Source organism: Saccostrea cucullata, unplaced genomic scaffold, assembly GCF_032062105.1.
Source record: "Saccostrea cucullata isolate Sc308-1 unplaced genomic scaffold, CSIRO_AGI_Scuc_v1 ctg1625, whole genome shotgun sequence".
NCBI classification, from domain to species: Eukaryota; Metazoa; Mollusca; class Bivalvia; order Ostreida; family Ostreidae; genus Saccostrea; species Saccostrea cuccullata.
This window is the reverse complement of record NW_026938936.1, coordinates 2,677-11,388: the sequence shown is the minus strand read 5'-3', so window position 1 is coordinate 11,388 and position 8,712 is coordinate 2,677. Positions and strand designations below refer to the sequence as shown.

At 30.8% G+C, this 8,712-nt stretch overlaps 1 long non-coding RNA gene across 1 annotated transcript; it reads left to right on the top strand.

Moving 5' to 3' along the window:
- The first annotated feature begins 3,383 nt into the window (after positions 1 to 3,383).
- LOC134251870 (uncharacterized) lies at positions 3,384 to 8,293 on the top strand. The gene is made up of 4 exons (XR_009988832.1): positions 3,384 to 3,429; positions 6,134 to 6,242; positions 6,708 to 6,779; positions 8,225 to 8,293. It is a non-coding gene; the product is annotated as an uncharacterized LOC134251870 (long non-coding RNA).
- Positions 8,294 to 8,712: the final 419 nt, after the last annotated feature.

Here is an 8,712-nt window from a genome sequence, read left to right as displayed (position 1 = left end):
GGTTAACTTATATTATAAAGCTCGCATTACATATACATTGATGAATATAGTATGTATATTATCAGCCACGTGTTACATATACATTAAAATACATTAAAAAAAGGTGATTTACATGTGTGTGAAAAGCTATGCTCGAGAAACTTGTATATTTTGTAAACTCATACTATTACATACATGTATGATAAATGTAGGTTGACTATAAAACTTATCCTTTTCATTTTTATTTAATTTCAAATCTAATTAATTAATTAGATTATCATTTAGTTTTTGCTATTACGAGAAAAAAAAATGCCTTAAACATTTATTGTTGCTTGGGACTACAATATTCATTTAAAATACAAGAACTTTTTGTATAAATATATGGGTAGTAGACGTCTGACCAAATTTTCAGTCTCTACCCATCTCGATGAGATTAGTCTGTGAGCTTTCAGTTGTGATTGGGTTTAACCAAATATCATAATAATGTGTTTTTTTTTTTAAAAAGATATTTTACATTTGTAAATATTATAATGATTAAAATCCGTGTAACTTCTGATCTAAAGTCCCATTATACATGTTATAAGATGGATTTTATAGATGGTCATATCACCATAACGGCTCTGTTTCCTGAATAACAGATTAAGCCCTATATGATTGTTAGATATTATCTTGATTAGTTCTCCAAAATCTTTTTAAACTATTAAGTAAAAATAGTTAGGCTGAGTTGTGAAAGTAGTAGACGTCAGACCAAATTTTCAGTCTCTACCCACCTCACCGGTACTACGAATCACCGGAATGCCCTGTAATCACCGGAATGCCCCAAGAAATCACCGAAATGCCACCGAAAAGCCCCTTATATTGTTAAGAATAAACAAAAAAAAAATATTGATGAAATTAACTGTTCTAAAGCCTAGATACCAAGAAAAAATTTCATAATTTTAGCGTAAGTATTTTTATTTGAAGAAATGTGCATGTAAGTATCAAAGAAAGATAACTCTCACTGATTAATGACACGTGCCAAAATAGTTTTATTTATTCTATTTTTCCCTATTTTTCGTTTAAATATATTCCAAACAATAATGTATTCTTTTATAAAATTTTTGTTTGTAATATTATTGACGTATTTTCTTGATTTCTAAAAAAGGAGGACACATGTGTAATTTTACTGGAAAGTAACATTTATAATCAAATAGAAAGATTTTACGTTTATAGTATATAAACCAAAATATATGCTATGTATGACTTTAATCAAAATTTATTTTTTATTCACTGAACAATAAAAAATTTATGATTGATATAATCAGGGACTTATATATGTCACTTGTACATTGTTTAATTTACAAGGATCGAAGGAAATGGTTGATAGTGTATTATAAATATTACATGTATGAATTAAAGTTTTGCTGATCTAATTCGTAAATTAATGACATCATATTATGTTCACACTATTTCTGAGGAAAATAAATCATTATACACTTTTTTTTCATTTCAGCACAGAAAAGAACTGCAATATTGAAAGAAATATAAAAAAAAATGTGTAAAAATTATGAATTTATTTCATTTTTGGTATATCTATAAGATAACAAACTTTTTTGGAAGTTTCATATTTTACTATAAAAGATAAAAAAAAGAAAAAAAAAGAACGAAGACAAAATTAATTTGATTTTATTTTGTTCAATGTTCAATTGGTTTGAAACAATTGGATATCTGAAATAATAATTATGTTTACTGTGTATACACAGTGATTAAATAATTGATCTAGTGACAGGTGTGTAGTACTCTTGTGTCATGTTACATCATCAGGTACATGACAACCAGTGACCGAAATTACGCACGTGCGCTATACACACACAGGAAAGGGTATCTTTTGCTACTGAACAGTTTACTACATCAATTGAAAATAAAATAGTAAAAGTTGACAATTTACTTTAATTTTTTTTTTAAGTTGTTGAATGGGTTTAATAGACACATTACATGATTTATCAAGCACTTGCTACTTCCGAAATATTCGCTAATATACAAGAGAAACGATCCGTAATTGACCTGACTGACAATGTATCTAATCAATTGCAAGTAACAAATTAAAATAAATATTTATTTAAAAAATGAAACATTTTCATTGCTTAACGAAATACAGAGTAAAAAAAACCCTTTTTTTCCTTTTGTGATTGCATTTGTCTTTTGAAAATCTTTCATATCGATCGTAAATTATCACAGGAGTTGGTCTACCGTTATCTTTTCTCTCTCTCTCATTTTGTTTGGTAAAACATAAACTTTATAGTCCTTAAAATTAGATATATTTAATAAACGATAAATTTACTCCATAAATAATGACGGATATTTAGAGATTACCGCCATACCTACATGTATTTCCCCAGACAGGTGTCGGCAGGCGTATAAATAGTCCAACCTGGTTCACAAAAAGTCAATTAAAAAGGAAGAAAGAAAAAAAAGGACACAAACATTTAATAAAAAACTTAAATAAATCCACATTCCACAAAACTTCAGCTAGTTAAAAAACAGTGTTCGTATGATATAAGTATCTGTAATAATAGCATGTGCACTTGACTATAAACATTAAGACTAGGAACCTATACAAACCATTATTAATTAAAGGTCATGAAACAAAAAGGATGACGGGTAACAAATTGTCAATCACTTGGCATCATTTTTCTCTGAGAAATATCATTATTATTTTATATATATCTATTGGGGTACGTAGATCTCGCTTCCTAGAAAATTATCATCAAATACGAGTTATCGCCCTTTGAAAAACGCGAGCTCAAAACCTAAAAAAAATTAATTTTACCGTCAGTAATGCTTTAATAATTAAAATAAGAATTAATTTTTATGAAAAACATCATGTAAAAACATATGTGTGGGCATTTCGGTGATTTTGTTGGGCATTTCGGTGATTTGTAAGGGCATTTCGGTGATTACGGGGCATCTCACTGAGATTACTCACAGACGTGTGCGTTGTTGACTTGTGAATGTCGCGCGTGTTTTGCGTCTTTAATGTTTCAATTTATTTCACATTGTTTACCTTACGTCCACGTTTATGTCTGGCATGATGTTATCAGTTCGCATTGGTTTAAAATCTACTCTAAAAACGGTAAACAAAGTTTACACCAAGTTCTCGTCTTGTATATTGGATATCAGTAGAGGAACATAAAATTAAAATCGGTCATCGATAGATATAATCAATCCGAATTCAAGAGCAAAACTAAATTGAAAAAAAGAAAAAAAGAAATTCATGATAATTTCACAACAAATCTCTAAAGGGAGTAAATGATTTACCTAAATAAATATCTAATATACAGTGGGTATAAAACTTATAAAATATACCTTCCGGAATTTTCCAGCCTCCATTTATGTATTAAATGTACGTTACCAGTGACGTCACAGGAAAGAGAAGTCTGACGTCTGCCAAGTTCTAGGGCCAAGCAAACGGTGAGGAATGCATAAAATCAACAATTATTATTTTTATTTAATTACTTTATGACCACTGATGACTGTATGTTGCATGTAAACTAAGGGGGTGTTTTTTCATGCATTACATAAAAGAGACTTGGGTTATCAACTGATTAAGGGGGATGTACAAGCCATATTGGATCTAGTCTGATGTAAACTAAGAAATGCCAAGAATGCGCTTAATACTCTACTAAACTAGCTCAAAGTTACTCAAAGTGCTAATGCACTAATTACCTACTGTTAGAGACTAAAATTAGTAAACAATTACTTTTATTTTGTCTTAATTAGAAGAAAATTAATCATGTTTGAACTGCGCAGCTACAGCATTCATGAGATGAAAAATGCATTGAAAATGGGGTTAGTTTGATTCATTGATAATATGGCTACAACCATTTGTTTAGTTTTTTTCTTGTCATTATCCATAATTCTTGAAAATTTGATTTTTCATATGGGTGTTTTCCTGAGGCCATGTGTTTATTTCGTCCGCCATTCCTCTGTCACACAGAGTTCGAATAACAATGATTTTAGAATAAATGCGACCATAATAACACCAAGACAAGAAATTACTAAGTAATAATCATTAGGTTATATTACTTACTACTTTTATTTGTTGCATCGCATCGTCTGATTAATGAAAAAACGCGATTTTAACCTCACTCCAGCAAATCGGGAAAAACTGTTCTGTTTTCAACTCGAAATTCCTCGCTAATATTACTCCACTAAGCACATGGTTGGCATGTGAATATATCTGCTGTAGATAGATGCGTTTATTACCATGATTATATTTAATTTTTCGTGAAACAAGTCTTGATAATTTGTTGGTTTCTTTAAAACTCAAGAAAAAAAGATAAAAATGTCCTCAACATATGTGTTTACGGTGGGTCTTTTTTCTGTGGCGATAGAAGTTATTTTCAAATGGGGCACTGCAAGGAGGATGCTTAGCATTTAATTTGAAAATGTTAAACAATACGCAGTGCATGAAAAAATAAATTGTAATTACATGTCTTACATTCGAAAAGTTGGTACATATGTCTATTTTGTTTATAAGTTAGGTAGAAAAAATAGGCAGTTATAGGATTTCCTTCAGGCACCTCACATAAATAGCTAGAATGTTTGCAATGACCCACACATTGTATGGGGTTATGTTTGGACACAAAAACGCATCATGTCTCATTATGTTGACAACGTTGTAAGCTCTCGCTCATTGAATATACGAAGCTTGATAAAATATAATGAGTTGTTTCTATGAAATTTAGAAGCACAATGTTTGCAATGAAAGGTCCATTGCATATACTATGTCTATCATCGCAAAAAAAGTGAGTGCTAACCCCCCCCCCCCTCCCCCGAAAGTCCTTTGTTTGTTTTTCAAAATAGTGTCAAAGATTAAAAAAAATTGCATTACTAAGTATGTGATGGAACATGTACTAGCCTTATAATACCACTTGTTATAAAAATATTTGGTTGCCCTCTCTCCCGATCTGCTGCCTAGAAATGGCCCAACTCATTTTTTTTTTAACATTTCATTACACGATATTTTTTTCTTTTTCTTCCGTAAACAATTCTGTTTAAATTTTAAGGATTTTTTTTTCTCACCTATAAATACAAACCCAATAATTTTTCCCTGAGTTGGGAGGACCACCAAACATCATTTTAAAGATGTTTATAGGTTGATTTTTTTCTATTTACTTTGTACAAATGTAATTTTGAAAATATGGGCAAATAGAAAAAAAAAATATGTTCAAAGTAAATAAATAACTTCAAGCCACACTATAACACCTTTCCTCTTTTAAAAGTGTTCATATTATTTGAAATATTTTGCAACTGTAATTCTCTTCTACAGTTAAAGATTGTTATGCCCCTCCATATTAAGAAGAGGTCTGGAAAACAAGATTCTTGCTAAAAATAGACCACGTGCTGCTATCCATGAACTACTTTCATGGTTCTTTACACTCTTTTTGAAGACAATGGTACCTTGTTTTGAACTTGAAATTATCATTTAAAAGTGCAAAATTTAGACATTTTCTCAACAAATGGTTGTAGAGAGAACATTAATGCACAGTTTGCATATTTTTTTGGATTTTTTAAGGCTCTGCTGAATTCTGTAGCTGCGCAGTTCTAAGGAGCATATCAAAAGCATTTTTCTGCAAAAGTATAGATTATATATGCACAACATGCATTCGATTATGCATATTTATTGTATTTTTATCAAAAAGACTTAAAATTTGATAAAAATATAATGTATTTTAGCCATTTGAAGAAATGTTTACATTTTGCTCTCACTGCACTAAAGGTGGCCGTACATCCCCCTTAAAAACAGAAAATATTGACCATGTTGAGGCAGTGAGCTGTCTTGGTCAACAAGGGCACGTCATGTATCAAAATGCAGATGAAGTTTAAAAATACTGTAATAACAATTAAGTATTTATTTAAAACGTTTTTAACCTAACAAATAAGATGCCAAAAAAAAAAAGAAAAAAAAAAGAAAGAACAATTTGATGTAAAGTTCCACTCACTGAATTTATTTCTCTTTGCAGTATTTAAAACATCACATTACTTATGGTAAAGGAAATCATTCTCTTTGAGGGCAATAATGGTGTAACAGTTTTGTTTTTACATAATTGTCCTTTTTCATCCTTATGAATATAAATTGTGTTTGAGATTGTGAATTTTTATGTTATTTTAGATATGCATTCCAGGATGGTGACTGAAGCTCATCTTTGTAAACACCTAAATGCCTAGAATGAACTTCAAAACAGATTCTGAAAGTTTTACCTGTATTAATCTTAAATATGGTAATTATAACTTTTAAAAGGAATAAGATTTTCTGATCATATTGCTTTTAGACTTGCAAATACTACATGTAACTTGAAGCTTTTCATGTAAAATTTGAAATGCAATTGAGTTTGACCAATTTCACACTACTAAGAGTTATCTCCCCTTGTCGGCTTAACTCTCATTTTTCCCACTTTGTCCTTTGTAAGTTACCTGTTGGGCTGTTATTATTTTCAATCTTCAAACGTTATTGGACAATTTAGATCTGTACCTGTATTGCCAAAGTTTGGGGCAACATGAAAATCTTCATGAACATATTCATTACAGATTTTATTTTTAAGATACTGAAAAATGAATTTGGTAAGGTTACAGAGGGAAAACAGGGCCATACGCCGGATTGACCCCGCATAGGGGAATAACTTTTGTAAAATTTAATGTGAAAGTCGTCTATTTTTTTTTTAACATATATTTTTTTTAACCTCAAGGACAAAAAGTATACACTTGGAACACACATAAAAACAGATGGGTCCATGCCAAGCTAAAGATTAATGCAGAAGGTAAGTTCAATTTTTCATTTCGTAACTCTTCTGGTTTTATCCAGATCGGACCTTACATATAAGTTTAAGTCAGCTTCAGTATAATAGAAGGATATGGAGATAACGAACAGTATTCAATCTCAAAGTCCATAAAACTATACAAAATAAGAGCAGAGCAAACACGGACCCCTGAAACATCAGAGGTGGGATCAGGTGCCAAAATAAAACACCTATTTACTTACTATTCGGAAAATAGCTTGTTTATCATCTCCCTTGACAGCAAACTATTTCCCTCGGCTGCATCTTGGGGAATAGTTGCTGTCTTGGGGGACGATAAACTAGCTATTGTCCTCATAGTCAGCAAATAGGTGTACCGGTACATGTATACTGTTTTAGCTCTTCTGAGCCAAAGCCTTAAAGAGCTAATGCTATGGCCATTTGTGCGGGGTGCATAAACATTTTAGAATGTGGGCCATAACTCAAGATCCCCTTGGACAATCATTGTCAAATTTTTTACAGGGCATCTTTGGCCCAAGGGCTACCATTTATACTAAAACTAGGGCTTGGACCCTTATACAAGGGGAGATAATCAGGAAAATAAAACCAAAAGAACTTTATATTGACCTAGAATTGTTAAACTTTGTCAGTTGAGGCATCTATGGTTTTTGGAGAATGTCGACCAAAAAGTAGGTCACCATGACCTACTTATGGTATTTTATGGCTCTATTGAAATATCTTTAGTCCTAACTGGCTAAGAATTATCAAACTTTCTCGGCTGATGTATTTTGGGTCTTATAAACTTAGAGGCTTCAAATACTAGCTTCGCGGATTATAAAGCGTTAAGCGTAAACTGGCCCAAACCAGGTTATCATCAACTAATTTGGCCAAGAATTATAGTCATTCCTTAAATAGTTGACCTTGAACTTTTAGTTTAACCCACTGTTAAAAAACTTTCTTTGATCATAACTTTTGAGCTGATAGTAGTAGGGCTTTCATATTTCACAGATTTATTCTTAGACATGTCCTTCCTTGGATAACAACAATTTCGACCTTTGACCTTGACTTTGGAGTTTGACTTGCATTAACCATAAGCTGGCATATGGGGTATCAGTATAATTACAAAAAAAACACATCTTTTTTTCCGAGTTCACCCACAAATCAATGCTATTTAATGAATTTTAGATAAGAGAATTACTAGGTAGATATTTGAGGACATAGTGAAAAAAAAATTTAATGAATTTTAGATTATAAGAGAATTACAAGGTAGATATTTGAGGATATATTGAAAAAAAAATAGTTTAAAAGATCATGGTTATGAAAACTAAAAAATTAATTATAGTTATTTAGTATTTATATTTAAGTTCTACAGGGAATCGACCAGGATTAATATGTGGATAATAATAATGTTCAGGGAAAAATGGGTTTTCCCTTATTCCATGCATTTAATATTTTCTTTTTCTTTACAGATAAAAGAGAACTGGAGAAGAATGAATTGATGTTAACATACTCAACATTAAATTTGGCTTAAATCTAAATATTTCTTTTGTTGTGATTGCTTCAATAGAATAAGGATCAGGAAATTTGAAGTGAAGGATAACCAGAAAGTGGATCATTCAACAGATGAAAAAGAAATAAGCCTTTGAGGGAAATTATGTCAAATGCCTGAATTGAATATTTAGTTTAAAATATATTTTATTCATATAAAGAAATGAATATTTAAATTGCACGTAATTTTTGTTTTACCAACATTTACAATATGTGAAAAAAATGTTCAAAACATGTGTTTAACCATGGTTTGACACATTTTTGTATGGTATTTAGACATTTACAATATGAGCAGTGCAAATAATAAACCCATTAAACATGTTATGAGAAACATATGTTACACACACGTTGCACGTACGTACGTTATTCATATGTGAAACGTATGAGTAACGTACATGTACAATATATG